The following is a 23,400-nucleotide window of genomic DNA, read 5'->3' as shown; positions in this document are numbered from 1 at the left end:
GGGATTGCCTAGGAATCTGCAGGGCTCAACCACCGGGAATCTGACTGACAGAGGAGCGGAAGAGAATTCTCACAAGGAGCACAAGGATTTTGGCAGACTGAGTTCACTCCTGTAGTGCCCAAGTACTAATCCCAACCAGCAGCTCTGTTCATCGGCAGAACCAGAACAGGGGTTCACTCTGACCATGGAACTTGACAAGTTACCGATCTGCCTGATTCAGATCCTCAAATAAGGAATTTTGCTGGCTCAAGAACCCAGTTGGCCCATGTACAGGCAAGGAGGTGAATCAGCCCATCCACTATGAAGAGTGTCTTCTGGACCCATCTGACCAGAGGAGCTGGCAACAATTCCTAGAAGCTCTGTGATTAAGCAGTGCTCAAACCAAGAGGTGAGTAAACAGAGCTGATCACCCCCAGAGCAAGGCCAGTACAAGGCGTGGAGTATTCCCATGCTACACACAGAGAATGGGATTCATTCATAGCTGAGGGTGAAGATGGCTCCCAGGTTCTCCCAACCGAAGAAACTGGAAACAAGAGTAGCATAGGTGGGCCCTCCCCCTCCTGCCCAGTCAAGAGAGCTACAACATAACCCCACATATTGCAGGATCTAATTTTATATATAAATTTATATATGTATATAAACACAGAGGATTTTTGTAGACCTTCACTAGAAAGACAAAAAACCCAGAATTCCCAAAAGAGAAGTTTGGCAAATTCGACTTCATTAAAATGTAAAATGTTTCTGTGATAAAGATTGCACTTTCTCACTGGACGAAAATATTTGCAACCCTCCAGACTAACCACCGGTAAATATTTATAAACAAAAAGCCCCTCAAATTGTCAATTAGAAAGGTGAAAGAATAAGTAACTGAACACAGAAGAGAACATGAGAGTGGCTCATGAGCATATAAAAAGTGCTTAAGTTCATTGGTAGTCTTGAAATTGCAAAGAAAAATAAAGAAATAACAACAAGAGACCATTTTTTACTCACCAGAGGAGCAGAAATTAGGAGTCGATAATCCCCAGTACCAGCTGGGACTCTCACATAGTGGTGATGGGAATATGAGTTGATATATTGATAGAAAGTGATGTGGTATATCTAGCAAAACTACGAACGTGTCTAACTTTTGATCCAACAACTCCATATCTAAACTTCTATCCACAGAAGACCAATATGTAAAAGTGAATGTTCCCTAATGCTTTCTGCAGCACTGTTTGTACAGTAAAAGGTAAACCTGCCTCCCTATCAGGAGAAGAGGAGTTGGATAAACTGTCATAACATCACACAAGACAATTTGTGGAGTACTCTACAACTATTGAAAAGAATAGATTTAATCAATATGTAGTGAACTGAAAAGATATTCATTATATTCTTTTCACATAAAAAAGAGAACCAAGTGATGTGTGTAGTACAATATTAAAATGAAAAAAGTCTTCGTGTCTGAGTATATTTGTAGTTAAGCAGAAGAAAACATGGGACATACCAAATGGTTAACATTAATTTCAAAAAGTCGGGAAAGAGGATCTATAGATGAGAAAAAGCAAGGAGATGGCTAATATTTGATTTGCTATGTTATTACTTTAGGAATTTAAAAATACAACTATATTCTAAAAGCAATATAAATGCCATTGTTCGCTGATAATATTTTTTTTATTTAAAACTTCACCTGTACTTTTGCCTACATATGTCCCACCATTGTCATCTGGCCTCTCAAACCAGGTCACTCAGACTGATAGACTGATCTAAGACTTCATGTGATTCAAAGCATTTTACTTACGAAAATATTGCCCAAGTATGACCTAACAGAAGCTCTCTAATAATTAGTAGTAAAGAAGAAATTTCAACCAAACTTTCCATGTATTTAACAGAGAGAGGAAAAAATGTAATACAGACCCCTTAGATCCTAGCTCTCAGAAATTTTCAACAGAAATTTTTGAAAACAATCCATGATCTGCGCTTTCTATTCATTGCAAAAATTGGGGCCTAGAAGGAAGGTATCTCAAACCAGGTATATATAGTTAGAATTAAAGAACACTCCAAAAACTTACAAAACAGAACCTTGGAGCAACAAGCTTTAACCAGCTTATATTCAATTAACCTTGCAGATACACAAAACTAACTTGCCTACTAGAAATACAAGTTTGACTTTCCAGTTTTTTTATTGCCCACAGGAATTTTCTGATGAGTTGATTTCAATCTATGGGAACCAAGCTAAGAAGTATTATGGCATGACAACCAGAGAAATAAAAAGATTTAATATTTGTTGTAATGATGTTCAGTATCAGTCTAGATATCAACTGGAAAAAGATGGTATGCTCAAATAAAGAAAATATGAAAATTTTATTTTTTTAAAGCTTGTATTTATTTATTTGAGAGAGAGAGTGAGAAACAGCATGAGAGGGGAGAGGGTCAGAGGGAGAAGCAGTCTTCCCCCTGAGCAGGGAGCCCAATGCAGGACTCAATCCCAGGACTCCAGGATCATGACCTGAGGTGAAGGTAGTTACTTAACCGACTGAGCCACCCAGTCTCCCCCAAAATATGAAAATTTTAAGAAATAACTCTTTGCAGAGATATGGGCAGGGTATAAGGTAACCACAAGATCTTCAGGGCTAGTCGTTCCAGTTACCACGCCTATGCCTGAAGAGGCAAGGGGAGGCGGTGGTTACCAAGAGAGAGCTACATGGAGAAGACCAGCTTACAGGAGCTGTGACCCTCAGCACAAGGACATAACCAGACAGTGAGAACCTATAAGAAGGGGTGCCTCCCTGTTAGCCAAATCCAACTCAAAACCAGAGAGCAAGAGAGACTATAAATGTAATCCCCCTGCTGTCCATAGAGCAGGGTGGAGAAGGGGGGGTGCAGTGGCCCTGAAGAGACAAAGGAAGATACCCAGAAGAACATCTGCCTTACCAGTCGACGTCAGGCTGATAATGCTTTAAGGAAGCACATAGTATCTTTTGGCACAGTCTATGGAACAGAAACATCTCATTGAAATGACAGACCAAATGGCACAGACATGCCTTTGGCTGTGAGGTCAAGGACAGGGATTCATTCACTACTAGGGAATGTATCTTTTCTAAGAACAAAAAGGTCACTAATTTGAGACTTGGCTTCTCCTAATCTGTTTGTAGGACCCAAATGTACTACAAACATATGTATCCTCAGGGTCAACATAAACCTGTGAGCCCATTTCTTGGCTGCTCTCATTATAGCACCTGATAGAAAAAGACAATTAACTGGGAAGGGACACAGAGTACGGAAAATGAAAGTTCTTAAGGTTATTGTAGGCCAGGTGAACATATTTTAAGCATTATTTGTTTCCAGCAGGTCAAATTGTGTTGCTGGCTGCATGGGAGCAAGAGTGTTGTGCTGGTCTCCACTTGGGCCAGTAATCACTCCATGTGTCTGTGCATGCTGTCGGCAAACGATCAGCACTATATGAAGGACCTAGACTTCCTGGCCTCTCATTGGAATATTTCAGGAGTAACATCACCTGACGACAGGACTTGTGGCTGTGAGATGATGCATCGCTATAAGAATTCAACACATGGTAAGTTCAGATGCTAACATTAGAGTGTCACATATATCGCTACCTCTGTAATAAAAATGTCAGAATGTCTTTTATGTTTTCTGCTTGCTAGGGTCTACATCTTCAGATAGATGAGAGATTAAAAAAAGGGATTGATATATAGATAGATTCTTAACTCCTTTCTTACATTTTCTTCAATTTAGAAAAATAAAACTTTGTTTATTTTATATTCTAAATAGATCAAGCTTTCATCTAAGAATTTCAGAGAAAACTGGGCACTGTACACCCACCAAAAAAGTATTTTGGTAATCAGCTACTTGGTTTAAAAAAAAAAAAGGTGGTCAGAGAAGGATTCACTGTTGAGATTTCACCAAGCACCCCTCCTGCTTATTATGAAATGAGCTCCCGGCCTCCACAGCCCAGTTTGTGACAGAAAGTAGACTGATCGAGAACTCTAATGCAGTTGGTTTCACAGGTGAATTCTACCAAAAATTTAAGGAAGAAATTATACCAATTCTGTACAATCTCTTCCAGAAAATAACAGAGATAACTTACTAACTTATTTCATAAAACCAGCATTGCCCTGATACCAAAATCAACAGAAATATTAAAAAAAACTAGCGACCAAAACTATGGACCTCATGAACACAGATCAAGGGTCAACAAACTACAGTCTGTGAGCCAGCTATCTGTAAATAAGGTTTTATTGGGACATAACCGCATTTACCCATTTGCTATGGCAGAGGCAAACAGTTGAAGATGCAACAGAACATACATGGTCCACAAATCAACAATATTGATGCTATAGCCCTTCACAAAGCTTGCCAGCACCTGACATAGATGAAATATTCCTTAACAAAACAACCACGAAGTTGAGTCAACGAATGCGTAAAAACATAAACTACGTAGTGATCAAATCCACACGGGGGGAGCTGAGGTGGGGGTGGATGCCAGAGCCAAAGCCTAGGAGGAGGGCATCTATGCACGGAGACAGGGGCCGCAGCCCAAGTAGACAGAGAGCGACCGTTCAGAGCCCTGCAGTGAGCGGTGGGGACCCAAGTACAGTGAGGAGGGTATCCATGTTGTAGGCAACAATGGCAGTGGGACAATAGTAACCTACACAGGAGATGGAAACAATTTGTAGACATACAGCAAATTATCTTCTGGTACCAGAAGGTAACTAAAAATCCTAAAAGAAAGTCTTAAAAAAATTATGAGGGTATGTCAAAAGGTAACAGATGCCAGCTTGAAGGGCTCCTCCCTGGCCAGATTGTGGATGACAGAAGCATCAAAATAAATTGTGACATTAATAGATTCTAACCTATTGAATAAAAGTATCAGTGAGTCCATACATACATACAAAAATAAATAGATAAGCTGTCCTTTAGAGTTAAAAGGCCAACTCATTAGTGTAGCAGGAACCATTGAATTATAAAAATTACCATTTGGCAGCCATCATAGTAATAATGAATTCGTCCAAGAAACATCAACGGATAGTCAGACTAGAGGCATCCATAAACTGGAGTCAATTGTTAAATCTTCAGGAGTTTTGTGAATCAGTTGTTAAAATTATTAAAATTTAAGTTATATGAATGTGCAATTACATAAATTATATTTATACAGAGGTAAGAAGTGTTCAAACTTCACCACTTGGGCTCAAAAGCCTCTCTCCAAGCCGCTGCAGTCCTGAGCACACACTCATTTGCTTTGGCCCTGACACCCTGCACCGCAGAATTGTCACCTGCAGTTGTAACTAGACTTGTATTTTAAAACGTTAACTCTGCCAGAGACCAAAAAAAAAAACTTTCCTTCCCCAGAGTTCCAGCAAATGTTCTGGGGCTGACTCTGATTGGCTCAGTTTGGATCATACAACCATCCCGTAACCAATCCTTGTGGTAGCAAAGGGGTGAGGAATGGGATGGAACACACTGATTATAGAGGCCGCGGCCAGGTGCTGAGCTCTGACACCAAGTTGCTGGGTCAGCCCCTCTGGCACTACATGGACTGAAGATGACACAGAATTTGATTCTCTGAAGGAAAACCAAGGTGCTAAAACCAGCAGAAGGAAAAATGGAAACAAGGCAAGTCAGAAAACCCTGCAGGTACCCACATATTCAGGAAACAAAGGGGAGTGGACCCATCAGGCAAGAGAGAGCAGCCATTCAAATAACAGAATTAACAGAACATGCTAATATCATGGGAAACAAGAGAAGAGAATTTCAAGAAAGAGGGGGAGACCAAAAGTGTCTTATGCAGCAAACGTCAAAGAGAATAAAAGAAAAACAAAAAAGCCTTTGTATACAGTGATCTTCAGTGGCCTCGAAAGAGTCACTTGAGCTGAGTCATGGGAATGCCGGCCATGTTCCATGGAATTATGGCTGAAGTTGATGGCGAGAAGATGAAAGTAACAGGCAAAGACGTTTCTCAAGAAGTTTGGCAGTGAAAGGAAGGAATGAGATAAAGTGTCTAAAGTGGGATTTTCTTAAGGGGGGGAAACCTGAACACATTTATAGGCAGACAGGAAGGAACTCTTAAATTGTGCCACATTTGAGAACTCTGGAAATTTATTCAAATAAAGGGCTTAGATAGCTAATTGACTGCCAGCCATTTGACCTGTCTTCCAAATGATGTTACTTTGATATTTTCTAAGAAATTATCCTGTGCTATAAACTAAGAATTTGTGAGGGGCAGCGGGTGTCTTACTTCATCAGTTTATCAAAAGAGGCTGACGCAGTGCCTCTGAATAAATTAATTAATAATAAAAAACATATTTTAAGTGTACTCTGTTGAAATAGAGGGCTCAAGATTGATGAATTGCCCTTGGAAAGGCTCAGATTTCAAATCTTCACTATCAAGCAAACAGAAGCAGGCAAAACAAAACAAAATCTGGCCAAAGCTGTGAAAATCCCACAGAGGGACATGTCCAAATAGTTTAGTCCTTAAACTGGAACACCATATGTTTGTAAGATAAGTCCTTCAATTCCCAGGAGGATATTTGCTCAATCATTTATTCAAAACATATTTGAGTGCCTACTATGTTTTAATAATAACACATGTCTATAATATGGGTTTCCATTAGTGTGGATTGAGAAGCTCTTTTGTTTAATTACTTTTCAGATAACTTCTCTGATATCAGTATAATCTAAAAATATCAACCACTGGGACAGTAATCCAGTTTGGAAATCTTAATACATTCTCAAATGAGAACACACTGTGCCTGAGGCAGAAACTGGATCTCCTTGTCTCCTATTTTCTCACTTTTCGTTCCTTGACAATAAGATTGGTTTTAGAAGGATGATTACCCATCTGAACAGTGAACATAGCTGCGTGCTCAAGAGAGTTCTCACAAGTCTCCACCTACCTAATCCTAAAGAAAAAGGAGAATGAGGAACAATCGAAGAAAAGTCCTTTAATAACAAGGTAATACCTCTGTTGGGATCTGTAGGATTTGAGTTTCCATTTAGTCAGAATTAGTTAGGAAATTTAAATGTGTCCTCAGTGCGGCAAAGGGCACAAAAGAAAGAGAAGCATGAGGAGGAGGAGCTGTGGCTCATCTGGTCTACTGACTCTATACAAACAAATATACTGCCAAGTCACCTAACAGAAACTTTATAAGCATGTTTAGTTTCCCCTTTAAACTCAGCGAAGTAGCCATCCCCCAGGCAAGAAAGGAACTCTAAAACACCAGTCTCATTCTCTCCCCTCCAGCTCATGGCTGCCTCTCTTTCCCAGGCAATGACTGGAGGAAAGAATTCCACAGTGACTGTAAGGCACAGCAATGGAGGCGGGGGGGGGGGGGTGGTGGGCAAGGCTGGATGAATGGGCACTTCTGATCATGTATCACTCGGAGTAAATATCTCCCTCATCCTTTCTCGACATCGCCTTCATGCTCATCCTTAAGACAAAAGTTAAGTTTCTCAGATTGACGCAAGACCCTATCTCCACCATCTGGTTCCTGTTTCCCTCTCCAAACCCAGCCCTGTGCCTTCCCAGCCTTCCCTTCCCTCCCTTCATGTTCCTTCACAGATTTTTACAAGGGGCTCCATCTGCCAGGAATGCCTTTCCTCTAGGAAACTCAAATCGCTTAGTTATGTTGCAATGTTCTTATCAGAGAAAATAGTAAAATCCCAAAGGTAGTAATTCATTGGTGTATCTTGCCACCCACAAAATGAGCCTAAGTTTTAAAGCTTTACTTTTGGACTTGTGTAGGGAAGTCTAAGGTCTACCATCAGTATTTACTTGAACTGATAAATCATTAGAATTCAAGTGAAAACGGCAATAACACGAATGAAACACCAAAAGAAATACTCAACATCATCTATATATGATGGGTACAATGTGACTTTCAGCTTAACTGTGTGCTGGACTATATTATACATTATATTTGAAGCCACTGTGGCTGCCTACATTTGCTCACTTACAGATGAAATGCTGAAGGACTTATCAATGTCAATGGGTATCATCAAAATTTTTAAGTGAAAAGCCCTTTGAAAATCATAATTAAAGCTCATCATTTAAAAGATCATTGGAAACTATAAATTAAGCCTTTGAGGCACTTGGGTATTCAAGAAATTCATTTCATTCAGCATAGGAATAACCAGAAATTATTTATAGTCTACAGTTTTATAAAGCTATTTATTCTAGCATTTTATGGAAATAATCATGAGAAGTTCCTTATAATCCATGATAAATATCAAGAGACAGTAATATTTTAATCACATCCACAAGAAGTTAGAGAATTGGTCCACCAATTTCTTCCTTTATGTTTTACCCATATACATTTCTTCCTTACATCTCCAGGTTTTAATGGTTTCTACACTAACAATTAGGCTTTCTATTGGTTTTCACAAGATAATTTCTTGGTGTTTTTGGAGAGAACAAGAGCTATGGATAAAGCAACAAGGAAAAATAAGATGACCACAGAATTAAATGCCATGAATAATGATAGTATACATGCCAGAAAATGACATACTAATAGGATGAGACATTTAGGTCTTGCTCTGATATGCCAAAGCTGAATTGATTCAAGCTGTTCTTGAAATAAGGATTCCTTGGAAACTTATGTGCAGACAATGTTGGCTAGGAAAAAAGAATACCCCAAATAAAATCAAACATAACTGATAAAGGCTGTAAGAACTTCAAAAAGAAATACATATAGCACTGGTGTAATAGGGAGCATTCCTTATTTTTGGAAGCTGAGGAGACTTATTCCTAGAGAAGCTATTCCAATTACAGACATCAATTAAATGATTGTTCATACTTCACTGAGAATGCCTATGCTCATCTCTGTTGACCCCTTTCCTTTCTCATGATGAATGGACAACAATGAACAAAATCAAGTGGTGGATCTTATTCCATTTATTCAGATTTTCAAAATTTACCAAATTATGTTAGACAACAACCATTAAGCCTTCTTGTAAATGTGTTCATCCAATATTTATATGAATATCGTGTTTTTGCAATTCATCATTTTCAGCATTTCTGTTGGAGATTTTACTTCCAAGTTAAATATTCAATGAAAAGTTCTCCAAATATCACAGGGATGGTTTTCCTTTCTTCTACAGTTAGTCAATAAACTAATATATTATAGCCATCATTCCTCTTTCCGTTGTTGAGCAAAATTTAGCTCTCAATCTCTCTGTGTGTATCTCTTTACAAATACATTCCACCTGGGTGGCTCATTCGTTAGGCGTCTGCCTTCGGCTCAGGTCATGGTCCCGGGGTCCTGGGATCGGGCCCCGCATCGGACTCCCTGGTTGGCGGGAAGCCTGCTTCTCCCTCTCCCACCCCTGCTGCTTGTGTTCCTTCTCTCACTGTGTCTCTCTCTCTGTCAAATAAATAAATAAAATCTTTAAAAAAATAAAAAATAAAAAAAAAAATAAAAAAAAAAAAACAAAAAAAAACAAATACATTCCTTCTCTCCACAATTTCTTCATTTGTTTCTCTATGCTTACTTTTCCTCCATACTCTCTCATTCATCCCCACATTTGACATTTTGGCAGCTAGCCTTCTGAAGAAGTTCTAATAGCCCATTCGAGCCCTCCAGGAAAGCAGAGCGCTGTAAGGCTAATGAATAAATCCGGTTTTATTGAAAATTTGTCTGCATTTTAATAAAACTGAAAGTAATCGTTATTTTTAAACCACCCATTTTTGTGCTTCCTGAGGACTAGGAACGGAAAGGTAAGATTAAAAAAAGAGTTCCTTAGGAGCATGCAAGTTGAATTTGACAAAGTCTGAGAACTGAATGAAGACTCTGACCCAGCGTGCGCCTGGAGCCTTCTAAAGCTAGAGTCTGTAAGGACTCGGGGACCTTCAGGCTGTACCCCTCAGCACGTGGTGCTAAGCAATGATGGCAACCCGCTGATATCTTGTCAGTGAGTTAGTTCTCCTGAATTATGGCATTTGGGAATCAAGGAAAAGGCTGCCTTTTCCTACATGAACTCCTTAAAATTCCAGGTCTCCCCAACTTGCTGTGCCAGTGTATCAGTTTTCCTTATCTAAAGGAAATCCAGCCTTCGATTATGTGTGGCCTGAGATCGAATTTTCTCTTAGTATTCCTCCTTTACAAAGATAAAATTTCCCCTGATTTCACATGATTTCAGCCTGTTTGTTCTTGTATCTGTTTCCACTACCGAAAAACCATGAGGCTTGTCATCTAATCCATTCTGCCACTTTCTCTTTCCACCATTTATGTTGTGTTTGGTTTAGAGTCAGAAGATACTTTCCTGCTCTTTTTACATGAGGTGAACTAGAAGCTCAGAAAAGCTAAAGCCTTGTCCCCAAGGACCACTGAGTCAGCTCATCACCAATCTAATTCCAATAGGTGTTCTTTTCTTAAATTTTGACACCTTGTGTGTCAGTCAGAGCCTCAGAAAAAGAAATTTCTCCAGAAGGGAGCTAAGGATAAGGCTTTAATAAAGAGAAGGTTTACAAAGGTGTGAAAAAGTTAAGAAAATAAACTAAGAATGGTAAAGCATCCAGAAACTAGCAATGGAACTTGCTAATAGGAAGGCATTACCACCCCCAGCAGTGAAGAGACCTGGGGAGAAAACATCAATGTTGTTGTTGTCAGAGCTCACGGAGACTTGGAGCTGAGGAGAGGAAGACTCCCAGCAGGCGGTACAGTGTGGTAGCACATAGCTACTGCCAGAGATGAGACATCAAAATAAGTTGTCTCCCCCTTCCTCTGATCTCCTGCTGGTGCTTCTCCCTGCCTGAACCCAAACTAAAGCCAGCCAGGAAAAGATCCCAGGTGATTTCTTCCTAAGACATTAGGTTCCAGAGGCCAAGAGCACAGAGTAGATCTAGGGATTAGGGCTGAAGGATGAGAAAAAGGAGAATAACCAGCACACTTTATTGAGGCATATTTGTGAATTAATGAACTATTTTTGAAGGTATATATAATTAATTCATACCACTAGAGATATGAATCGTTCCCATTAAAAAACGTCAGCTTAATACTTAACTTGAAATTTCACCTTGCTTGCACAATCTCACTTATAAAAAGAGCATATGATCTCAAACACTCCTAAAAGCTCTAAGACTCTTGTTTTCTGGCCAATCATCTAGCATCATGATGTTCAAGTTGATAAGCCATGTGCTTTCTGAAGTACGAGCCTCCCTAGGAGAGTCTATGTGGCCCACATGAAAAATTTTATTGCTCTTTCCCACAAGAGGCTCCATAGAAAAAGCTGGATGGAGATCTGAATGTGTGATCAACACAAGACATCCCAACTGGTGAACTAACACTTTTCCTCAGCACTCCATCACTGAGTCAAACGCAGCCCTTGCTGCACTGTTCCAAGTACTAAAAGCATCCTTGCATCTCATCAAAAAGGAATTTCCTTTGTTCCTGACTTCTTTACCTCCTGTTGGTCTAGAGCACTCTCTATCCCATTTTGATTTTGATAAAGGTTGTGTTGAATTTGCAGATTAATCTGAAGAGAATTCCCATTTTAACAATATTAAGTTTTCAAATCCATGAATATGGGATGTCTCTCTACTTAATTAGGACCTCTTTAATTTCTCTCAAGATTTTCTTTTGTTTTCAGAGTATAAGTTTTGTATTTCTTTTGTCAAACTTATTCCCATTTTATTCTTTTTGGATTTTTTCATGTTAATTTTCAGATTGCTCATTACTAGTATACAGAAACTCAGCTGATTATTGTATATTGATCTTATATCTTGCAAACTTATTCATCTCATTTACCAGTTCTCATAGTTTTTAGTAGATTTCTTAAGATTTTTCTATACATAACATCATGCATCTGCAAATAGATAAAATTTTACTTCTTCCTTTCTCATTTGGAAATCTTTTATTTCTTTTTCTTTCCTAAATTCCTTGCCTAGAATCTCTAAAATAATGTGAATGGAAGTGGCAAAAGTGATCATCTTTGTCTTGTTCCTCATCGTAGGGTACAGATAGATTCGGTCTACCACCATCAAGTTTGATTTTAGCAGTGAGGTTTTTTGTAAATTCCTTCGTCAAATTAAGGAAGTTTCCTTCTAGTCCAAGTTTATTGAATGTTTTTATCCTGAAGTAGTATTGGGTTTTGTCAAATGCTTTTTCTGGGTCTATGGAAGTGATTGTGTGGTTTTGGGTTCTTTATTCTGTTGATGTGGTGTATTACATCAATTGATTTTCAGCTGTTGAACCATAAACTGCATTCTTGGGATAAATCCTACTCGGTCGTGGCTTTTTATATGCTTTTTATATGCTACTGAATTTGGTTTGCTAGTATTTTGTTGGAGATTTTGGCTTGTATGTTCATAAAAGATATTGGTTTACAGTGTTTTGTTTTCCTTTGATATCTTTGTCTGGTTTTGCTATCAGCATAATACCAGACTCGTATAATGAATTGGGAATGTTATCTTCACTTCTATTTTCTGGAAGAATTTGTTAAAATTGGTATTGATTTTTCTTTAAATGTTTGGTAGAGTTTACCAGTGAAGACATCTGTGTGTGGGACTTCCTTTGTGGTAGTTTTTGATTATTAATTCAATCTCTTCACCTGCTATAGGTCTATTCAGATTCTTAATTGAGTCAACTTGGATAATTTGTATCCTTCTTGAAATGTATCCATTTCATCTAAATTATCTAATTTGTTGGTATGCAGTTTTTCATATTATTTCTTTATAATTCTTTTAATTTCTAAAAGTCAGAAGTAATATCCCTCTTACATTCCTGATTTCTCCAATTTGAGTCTTTTTTTTTTTCTTGGTCAGTCTAGCTAAAGATTTGTCAATTTTGTTTATCTTCTAAAAGAATCGAGTTTTGGTTTTGTTGATTTTCTCTCCTGCTTTTTTCTATTCTCTGTTTTTTAAGATTTTATTTATTTATTTTAGAAAAAGAGAGAGACAGCATGTACAAGTGGGGAGAGGATCATAGGGAGAGGGAGAGAGAGAATCCCAAGCAGACTCTATGCTGAGCACGGAACCCAACATGGGACTTGATCCCACAACACTGAGATCAGGACCTGAGCCAAAAGCAGGAGTCAGATGCTTAGCCTACTGAGCCACCCAGGCACCCCCATTCTCTAATTTAATAATGTCTTTCCTAATCTTTATTATTTTATTCCTTATGCTTGTTTTGGGTTTAGTGTGTTTTTCTTTATCTAGCGTTTTATGGTGGAAGATTAGAATATTGACTTGAGATCTCTCTCCTTTTTTTAATATGAGCATTTATAGTTATAAGTTTAGCTTTTTTTTAATATGAGCATTTATAGTTATAAGTTTAGCTTTAGCTGCATCTCAAATTTTGGCAGGTTTTGTCTTCATTAATCTCAAGTATTTTCTGATTTCTCTTTTGATTTCTTCTTTGACCTATTGATTACTTATATATGTTTGATTTCCACATATTTGTGAATTTCAAAAAAAATTTAGTTTAATGGGAATGGGTTTGGGAGCGAGTATTAGAGGTACCTACTTAGATCTCCAGAAGTGAACTAGCCCCAGCCTAGAAGAAAATCTAAAGAGAAGTCTTCCTTCTCTTCAAGATAAATCTGGCTCCCATGGTTCCATCTCAGGACACTCCAGTTCCCAAGAGAGTGAAGACTATGGTTTTCAAAACAGATTCTCTCTCTCTCTTTTTTTTTTTTTTTTGGCTTGCAAATTGAGTTTCTTTCCTGAGATATCCTGAATATATAACAGGAGCTGAAAGAGAAAGGAATGAAGGAAAACAAAAACAACTGGAAGAAAGAGGAGAGAGTAAATAAGTAAGCAAAAGCAAAACCAAGATCTGTTCTTTTGCTGGAGTTTGATAAATGTGGCTGATTGGCAAATTACTTTATGCAAACCTAATGACAGAAGACAAAACCCATATAAATCCCCAATATAATCTAGGGACTACGCATTCTCCCAGGGGCTGGCACTTGCCTTTACTGGCTCCCATGGTGGCCTGACTTCTCCCCACTATATGATTCCTTACACCAACACAATTTCATTTTTCATGCTCGGTGAAACTTTCTTTCACCAGGATTATCTGATTCCTGGTACATCTGTATCCCCTATTTATGCATATCTGCTTTATCTCCAGAGATTTTTAAATCCCACTAATCAATAAATTGTTCTTTACAGTATACAACATGTTATCAGGGCTTTAAAAAACTGACTGGCAATAGTCTAGGTTAAAGTAATGTGTACGAGCTCATGTTCTCCACCATTACTAAATATGAATTTAGTTTACAGGTTGTTAGAAAATAATTTTAATAAACTGGAGAGTATATCATAATGATTCAGAGTTTGGGCTCTGAATTAGACATGCCTGAATTCTAGTCCCAAATATGTTGTTTACTAACTCTGTGATCCTGAGTATATTATTTAGTCACTTCAAACTTCTGTCCACATACCCATTATATAATAGGTTGTATATAACAGTAGATTTGTGATAACAATAATTGCTAAAAATGTTCTTGAGCATTCACTACATGGCATGAACTGATCTAAGTGCTTGTCATGTATTAACTCATTTAATGCCTATGTATGTTTGGCACCATAGTGACACATGATAAAACACTTAATAAATGTTTGATATTATTAATAATGTTAGTGAATCAACTTAAAGGTTGACTACTCATTAAAAATCAGAACTAAAACAAGGATCTATCACTTTCAATCACAGTAAAGACTACCTTAGCCTTTATAGAATGTAATTTTTCTCCATACTATTTTTTTTCCACTATGTTGTAGGAATAATGAGGCCACGTTTTACAAAAGATATTTGAATTAGCACCATGCTTGAGAGTGATAAAAGGGAAGTCTTCTTCTCTTTTTTGACGTAGCTCAAGCATAACCTTCTTCAAGAAGATGCCCTCCTACAAATCCCCCATTGCCCCTCACCCACACTGCCAATCTGGTGGTTCAGCTGTTATCATCTTATCACACTCAATTTTAATAATCTCTTTAATAGATTTCACTGAAGAATTAGTGTACAAGTGCCTCGTCATTTTCAGTGCAGTAGTGACCAAAGGTTTAATGAGAAGTTGGGCCAACGTTTTAGGAAGTTTCTCCTTATCCACAAGATCCAGGAAGAGACTTTGGATTTCACATGGAAAGTACTCAGTGGTTAAGGCTGCCTGCCCACAAGAATCAAAACCCCAAACAAAACCCATATGAAGCTTCTGTGTCCAGGATGTCTGAGTGACCCTCTTGCCCAGCTGCAAGCCACAGTATATCAAAGGGTGTTTTGACTCCTGGTTGATATGTGTTATTATTTTTTATTCAATTCTAAAAGAGTAGAATGTTGTCAGTGTGTGAGGAGATGGCCAAGAGGCATTTGTTCTGTTCACAAGTAAATTATTAAGCTCTAAATTTGTTGAAGTGACTTCCTGGACATACATTTTATTTATCTGCAGATCAGAATATTTATACATGGAATATACTGGAAGTCCAAGGAATAATTCAGTTAACAATTCATTCCAATTTGAGGAAGCTCTCAAAATACTCAAGATAAAGCACAGTAAACAATTAGATTGCATCCAGTTTGGATAGTAAATGTAATTAAATCCTTGGTGCCATTGTCTGAATTGATAGGTCTTTTAAGGTATTTCCACTAGTAACAAGACCTATCATTTCTTGAACATATGCTTCCCAAACATGATGGTATCTAATTCTTATGTGAATTTTAAAGATAGTTATTAACTTCACTGACAGTCCTTTAAATTCAAGATCGATTTCTGCCAAGAAATATGCCATGACAAAGATAATTCTGCTAAATAGCTGATTAACTTGAGGACAGGAGAGGAATTCCCAGTCAGCTCCAATTTAGACATACTGTAAAAGAGTTTGTGCAAAAAGCTACATTTTTTTCTGGTATATTCCCTCTCTTCTAACAGCTTGCTGGTATCCCACTCATTATAATGAATGACAGAACATCTGCATGGAAATAAGCCCTGTATCAAATGTTGAAAAAGCTATTCTACCCATTTAAGAATTTCCATTAGATTAAAAGTAAATTAATATATATCAAGTGTTTATGCACGTATTACTTCTGATACAACATTACAAGGGAGATACACTCATTTTATAGGTTAGAAAAGTAAAGTTCAGAGGCGCCTGGGTGGCTCAGTCATTAAGTGTCTGCCTTCGGCTCGGGTCATGATCCCAGGACCCAGCCCCATGTCAGGCTCCCTGCTCAGCAGGAAGCCTGCTTCTCCCTCTCCCTCTCCCCCTGCTTGTGTTCCCTCTCTTGCTGTCTCTCTCTGTGTCAAATAAATAAATAAAAATATTTTTTTAAAAAAAGAAAAGTAAAGTTCAGAGAAGTTGAATTACTTTCCCAAAGCAGTTAGTAAGTGGTAAAGTCCAGACTTGCATCCAGGTCTTCCTGGCTCCAGAGCCTTTCTTTTTCCATTACTGCATTGCCAAGCCCTGGGTGAGTTGCTTTCCCTTCTTATTTTATTCTTAAAATGTAACTCTTGGCTTCACAACCTAAGAACACAATGTTATTTAAGAAAGACATAATTCCAATACCTTTAAAAATTGTGAAACTCTCCTCATTAACAAATTCTGATAGAGGTTAAAAAAAATTATTCCCAGAGTTTCCCTGTTTTATGCAACCCTACCATGTTCCTCCTCCACATTCTTCCATCTGGTTAAGTCAAGGCAGGGAACATTAAATTCCTGTGGTGTAAGAGCTTTACTAAAACCTTTTACAATAGCTTTCTCCAGGATCCCCAAGAAGCACTGAGAAATCCAATCACTACATTAAGACCAATTTACTGGAGCTATTGTGGGGAAAGAGACAGCATTTATTTTTAGTGACCAATGTGCTAGACATGTTCACATAATTTTCTCCTCTCACTCAATTGAGAAGAGTAATGAAAATAGGGACTATAAGCTATCAACATGTAAAAGGAGAAACAGGTGTTAAAACTTCACATGATGGAATGGAAATTGAAGAGAAAGTAAGAAAGCTTCAGCTGAAAAGTGAACTGAATGACCTTGCCTGAGCTGGAATAACTAATATTCTGTAATACTTTCTCACAGGATTTGTATCTGGCCTTTTTAAAAAATTTATGTATTTATTTATTTGCGAGAGAGTGATAGAGAGAGAAAGAGAGAGAGAGTGTTGGGGGAGAGGCAGAGGGAGAAGCAGACTCCCACTGAGCAGGGAGCCCATTGAGGGATTGCATCCCAGGACCCTGGGATCATGACTTGATCCCCAGACAGAGGCTCAACCGACTGAGCCACCCAGGCACCCCGGCCTAATTTTTTCATATGGCCAAAAATATAATAAATATTGGTATTAATGTTCCCACAACTCTAGAGGTAGGCATATGGCCCAAGTTTTCAGAACTTTAGAATCAGAGAGGTAAATTAACTTCTTAGGATATCAGTGAGAAAGCACCCATGCTATAGCTCAAACCCAGGTATATTTGAGAGCGAAGTTTGCACTCTTGACTGCATCATGACTTGTAGACCGAACTCAGCCAACACCCCCACAGGTAAGGAAAGCACAGCATAGGAGAAAGGCTTAGAGTGGAAGCCCCCTCTCTTTTCTAACTGTATGACCACAGCAGTCATTTAATTTTCTGAAAGTTTTTTTCTCATTTGTACAATGGGGATAATAATACTTTCAAGAATGCCTAAGTGGAGGCACTTAGCATCATGCCAGGCACAAAAGAGCTTACATGTCTGTTTTATTTCCTGTCTTTAAAATATCCATGGGAAATATTTTATAACTTCATTAGACGTTCTCTTAAAATCTAACTTAATATGTCCACTTGCATTAATTACATTTTGCGTTCTGTTCTAAGATTAATATTGCTGGCTGAGAAACTAAGAAATGAGAGGTTGAGAAAAACAAAATACATATTATAAGAAAATGTAAAGTTAAAGGTATATATAGAAGAAAAATGTGTAAATTCTCTTTGTTAGTTGAGCTCCACTCAAAGGAATTGACCTTAAACATGTTTCAGTAGCTTTTGCTTTGAGGTATATAAATAGCAGAAATTTAAATTGATAAATATCTCACATCTGCTTTGATTTGGCAACCCTGGGAAATGTTCTGATTAAAGGTATTTCCCATTTTACGTGCTTGGTTCATCCCATTTAGGGTAACTTTAACTACAATCAAAAGCTCCAATGACTGACTACAGTTATCTCAACAAAACATCAATTTCATAGCAAACACCATTGTCTAACCATCCTATGAGGTATTGGTTCTGGAGGGAGTGGTTTGGACAAAAGAGTTCTTTTTAATGAAAGAAGATAAAAACATCCTTTCTTCTCTGTGGCATTTCCTGAACACCTGAGGCTTTTTGAATTAATAACTCAGTGAGACTTTGGAACAACCTCTATTTCTCATTTTCCAGTTATCAACCTTGAAAAAGAGAACATGAAATGTTTCCTATAATCTAGCCAATTATCTACCTTTTTAAAAAAGATTTTATTTATTTATTTGTCAGAGAGAGAGATGGGGGAACACAAGCAGGGGGAGTGGCAGGCAGAGAGAGAAGCTGGCTCCCCGCTGAGCAGGAGGCCTGATGTGGGACTCGATCCCAGGACCCAGTACCCTGGGATCATGACCTGAGTCGAAGGCAGATGCTTAACCGACTGAGCCACCCAGGCATCCCTTCAATTATCTACTTTTTATTGTTCACGTTGCCTCGAATTCACAAGTATAGGTATTGGTTCAAAATATCAGGAAATTCCCAGGTCAAATCTGAAACTGGCCTCTGTACACAGAGGTCAAGGAGATCTCGAAGAGAGGCAGATCACTCCAGATTGGTAGGTGGCAGATTCAATAAGCAAGAGAACTTATTTATAAGGCTGGTCTCAGGCAGCTCCAAGACAGATAGGTTTTTGCATTTTAGCATTTGCTAAGTCCAGTACAATGTGGCACACTCATAGGACCATGGCAAAGTTATCTAAGATGGCGTCAATGCTGGGCACATATGCATAGATGGAGAGTAATACTTGTTGAATTCTTAGTAGTCCATAATCTTCCGCCATGAGTTATCTGGCTTTTTTACCAGCACTACCAGGCAGTTGAAAGCACAATGGGCAGGGAGTGCAATACCCACTTGGTTCCATTCTCCGATTTCCTTATGTCCCCCAGGCAATTTATATCATTTGACTGTTGCCATTCTTACTGGTTCCCCATTGACATTTCTCCTTAGCACTGGTTTGATGACTATAACCCAGAGGTGGAATTCACCTGTACAGGTGTTCAGAGTTTGACCTTGTAAAATGTCCATTCCCAATGTTTTCTCTGGTATTAAAGAGATAAAAGCCTCATATTCTTATGGAAGAGAATGTCCAAGTTGCATTGTCAAAGGGAACTTGCTACCCATAATCGTAACCATCGATGGTACTAAAATGGTCAAAAAACTTCTAAGGGTGACCCTGTATTAGAGTACATTCAGCTCTAGTAACAATGAGAACCATCACCTTTTGTTTATCTCTGGGATATCAATGAATAGTGCTCAAGGTGAAGCCTCTGATTGCCCGCATAGCCCTCACCTACAGGCAATCTTGGCCTTCATCCTCTCCCCGAGGTGTGGGTGGTCCCACCCCTGATAGGACTGCATCCCTGAGGCCTCTGCTGGAGCTGATGGGGCATATGGGATAGTAGGGGCAGGTGGGGCAGGTCTGAACCGTTGTTCGTTTTCAAGGCTTTCCATAGGCTGGCCAATACATTATTAGGTTCTCAGTCTGTCTTTTCAAGTGAGACCTCGGCAGCAATAAAGTCAAACCACATTTGCTTCTGGGTTACTTTTGTACTTTACAATTGATTGGAATAAATTCTCTTTTGACTTTTCAAGCTCCCTCTCTGTCTCGGGCTTTTCCCACAACCATACCAATTCCCAGGATTTGTCTATTTCCCCCAGATCAGCAATGGACTGCTCGATCTCGTAAATGTCTTGTCCCACAGCTAGGCTCAGCATAGATATCAGCATCCATACCAGGTACTAGGGCAGACTGGAGTATCATGGCTTTCATTCCTACAGTGAATGTGACCTGGTCTGGGCTTTCAAAGACAAGGGCATATATGATCTCTCTCACTCCCTACCCCCTAGGAATTAGTTGTACCTCCTTTAGAAATTTCTGGGTTCACACATGCCCAGGGAGAAGAGAAACCCCCTTCACTGGGCTGAGCCTCCCTGCAGATTAGAATAATCCAGTCTATAAGGTAGTGAGTGCCTTGAACCCCCTAAGCACAGGTGCTGTTGGAGGCCATGGTGGGTAGGAAAGTTGCTCATTTTCTTTGCTTCCTGCTGAGTCAGAAAACGCACTCCCGTCGCACTCCCACCCCCCCACCCTCCCACCCCCTACCCCTTCTCCCCCACCTTCATAGCTGTACTATGTCTGGATACTTCCCTTGGCCTTTTGCTGGGACTTGGCAGCTATAGCAATAAGCTCAGTGAGAGTATATTCTCTCATCATGAACTGGGGGCTGCCCCATTGACTGGGGTTGTTGCTGCTATGCTTTTGCTTTCTTTTGTATTAGGCATCAGAAGGCATGGGGTGTTCATCCATTCCATTGTCAATCACTACAGCATCCTCCATTTTGTTCGCCTCACTTTCCCAGGGATTGCACCCTTTCGTGTCCCAATGAGGCTTTGTCACCAATGCTTCACCTTCATCCACAGCAGCTTGCAACTTCCTTGTTTTGCAGAATGACATGCTAAGTTCACCAACTTATTATCCGGCCCTCTCACCTCATCTCTCAGCCCCAAAGCCAACAACCTCACATTCTTCTCTAATCTCAGCTCTACTTCCAATTTTCTAGCTCAAGCTTCGGCTCTAATTGCACATGGGTGTGCAGCCAAACCACCCACAGTAAAGCCCAGTACCCTGTGGCAGCCATGTGTTTCTCTTTGCTGCAGTGCCCCCCCCGACCCAATGCACAGTTCCTCCAACAAGTGCATTATTAGATCAGCCAGCATGTTCAGGGTGGCCCTGCAGTCTCACACTGTGGGCCACAACTATTTAACATGTGGGCCACCCTTCCCCACATAGAGGTCAATGGTCAACACAGGATTTCCCTCATGGATGTCTCTTTCCCAAGACCCATCTGTCCTAGCTGGCTTACCAACCAAATGACTAATGAGTATTGATAAGGTTTCTGAACTTGACACCACTAAAAATTTTTAAGAAATGTAGTGATGTGACCAGATTTGCATTCTTAACAAATCATTTTGGTTGCTAAGCTGTAAGAAAAATGGATTGGAGTGAAGAAAAAGTGGCTGGAAAGAGACCAGATAGAAGACTTCTGGGGAATCCAGACCAGTCAATGGGGCCTAGAGGGAAAGAATGGCAATGGGGATATGGGAGAGGTGAACAGTTGAAAGATGCTTAGGAGAGAGAATCAAAAGGATTTAGTGATTGATGGGACGTAGGAGGTGAGGGAAGGGAAAGTTAATTATCAGGTTTCTAAGTTAAGCCATTGAGAGAGTATCACTCACAAAGACAAGAAACTTGTCTTTAAAAAAGAAAAACTGGGGTGGACCAAGGAGTGAGGGATTTCACTTTGTTCATACTGAATTTGAAATGCCTGTAAAATGTCCAACTGGAGATGTATCAAGGCACTTGGATGTATGTGCCTAAAGGTTCAAAAGAAAGGACTGGGCCAAAAATATAGTTTTGGCATAAAAAATATATCGAAAGCCAAAGACAGAAGGTGTTAAAAGTTTCCCATTCTGGCTGATCATTATGACTCACCTGAAGAATATATTTAAAATATACATATTCTTGGGGCTCCTGGTGGCTCAGTCATTAAGCGTCTGCCTTTGGCTCAGGTCATGATCCCAGGGTCCTGGGATTGAGCCCTGCATCAGGCTCCCTGCTCAGCGGGAAGCCTGCTTCTCCCTCTCCCACTCCCCCTGCTTGTGTTCCTTCTCTCACTTTGTTTCTCTCTGTCAAATAAATAAAATCTTTAAAAAAATAAAAAATAAAAATAAATAAATAAATAAAATATACATCTTCTTGGGTCTCTATTTCCAACATGCTGAATCACTCTAGAATCTGAAGACTTATTTGAGGGGGGGTCAAGGCTACAGGAAAAGAGACCCTTTAAGAGACCATTTATTATAGTCATGACAAGAAATCCCAAGGGTCTAAAATTGAGTAGTAACAATTGAGTCATGAGGGTGATTCAGAAATATGTGGGAGTTCACTCAGCTAGTCTTCACTGATTAGATGTGAGAAATGAAGGAAGGAAGAATTTAAGGTCATTCTCAAATTTCTGGCCTGAGGAACTTGATGATGGGGGGGGCGCGGACAATGGAGGAAATCAGATTTATGGAGAGACATGTTGAGATTTGGACACTGTGTCAAAGACTGAAGCCTTGAGTTGACCACCAGTATTCCTTTCCCCTCTTACACAGTAATAGAATAGCTGGTTTTAGTTTGGCACATGGCCACCCAAAATAAAGGTAACATTTCACACTTAGAGCTAGATACGGCCAAATGACTAGATTCTGGCTAATGGTATGGAATATAAATTTTTTATTATAAGTTATGTTTACAACGTCCAGGAAGTGTACTTAAATGGAAGGGCGGGGTTTTTTTTCCATCCTTTCTCCTTCCTGCAGGGGAATATGGACACCATAGCCAGAGCTCGATTAACAATCTTGGATTATCTATTTAACTGGGCCATGGAAACTACAAACAGAAGAGCAGCAAGATAGCAAGAGCTTGGGTCTTTGGCTTTTTAAACGTGAAAAATAAAGAAATTGCTACTTGTTTAGGCGACTGTTGTTTTGTGACTTTCTGTTAGTCACAGCTGAATTCTAATCCTAGTAAATATCAAATGTGTTAATTTTGAGTTGTCTGTAGAACTTCAAGGAGGGATATACTGCTGGATGTACTGATAAAGAACCAGGTAAGACATCAGCATGGGAGACAGTCTGTAAGTGACCAACACGTAGGTCATTCCCTGAAAGTAAGTCCATGTGATTTTTCCAATAGACTTCAGCAGCCAGATCTAAGAGTGAAAAGGTTAATAAATGTTCATTTAGAGATTCACATTTAAATTCATCTTCTAACCTCAAGTATAGAGAGACTTAGGGATCAATGTTAACTTGTATTTAAAGGATTGCCTTTGAAAAATAAAAGATTTACCACAGCTGTTCTTTATATAAGTGGCTACTCTTTTTTTTATTTTATTTTTATTTGACAGGGAGAGAGGGAACAGAGGCAGGGGGAGTGGGAGAGGGAGAAGCAGGCTTCCCGCGAAGCAGGGAGCCCAATGCGGGGCTCGATCCCAGGACCCTGGGACCACAACCTGAGCCGAAGGCTCAGGTTAACAACTGAGCCACCCAGGCGCCCCAAGTGGCTACTCTTTATAAGGCACTCAAACCATATGAGGGTAGTATGATCAAGTCCCTTTTATTATGGAGAAATTATGACAAAAAACTAAATGAGGACAT

The 23,400-nt window shown here is 39.2% G+C and overlaps 1 long non-coding RNA gene across 1 annotated transcript; it reads left to right on the top strand.

Moving 5' to 3' along the window:
• Positions 1 to 51: 51 nt before the first annotated feature.
• Positions 52 to 22,698, top strand: LOC113927806. Its single transcript, XR_003521747.1, has 3 exons — positions 52 to 388; positions 3,328 to 3,550; positions 22,564 to 22,698. It is a non-coding gene; the product is annotated as an uncharacterized LOC113927806 (long non-coding RNA).
• Positions 22,699 to 23,400: the final 702 nt, after the last annotated feature.

The sequence above is a fragment of the Zalophus californianus genome, chromosome 7 (assembly GCF_009762305.2).
Source record: "Zalophus californianus isolate mZalCal1 chromosome 7, mZalCal1.pri.v2, whole genome shotgun sequence".
Taxonomy (NCBI): Eukaryota; Metazoa; Chordata; class Mammalia; order Carnivora; family Otariidae; genus Zalophus; species Zalophus californianus.
This window is presented reverse-complemented; position numbering and strand designations above follow the sequence as displayed.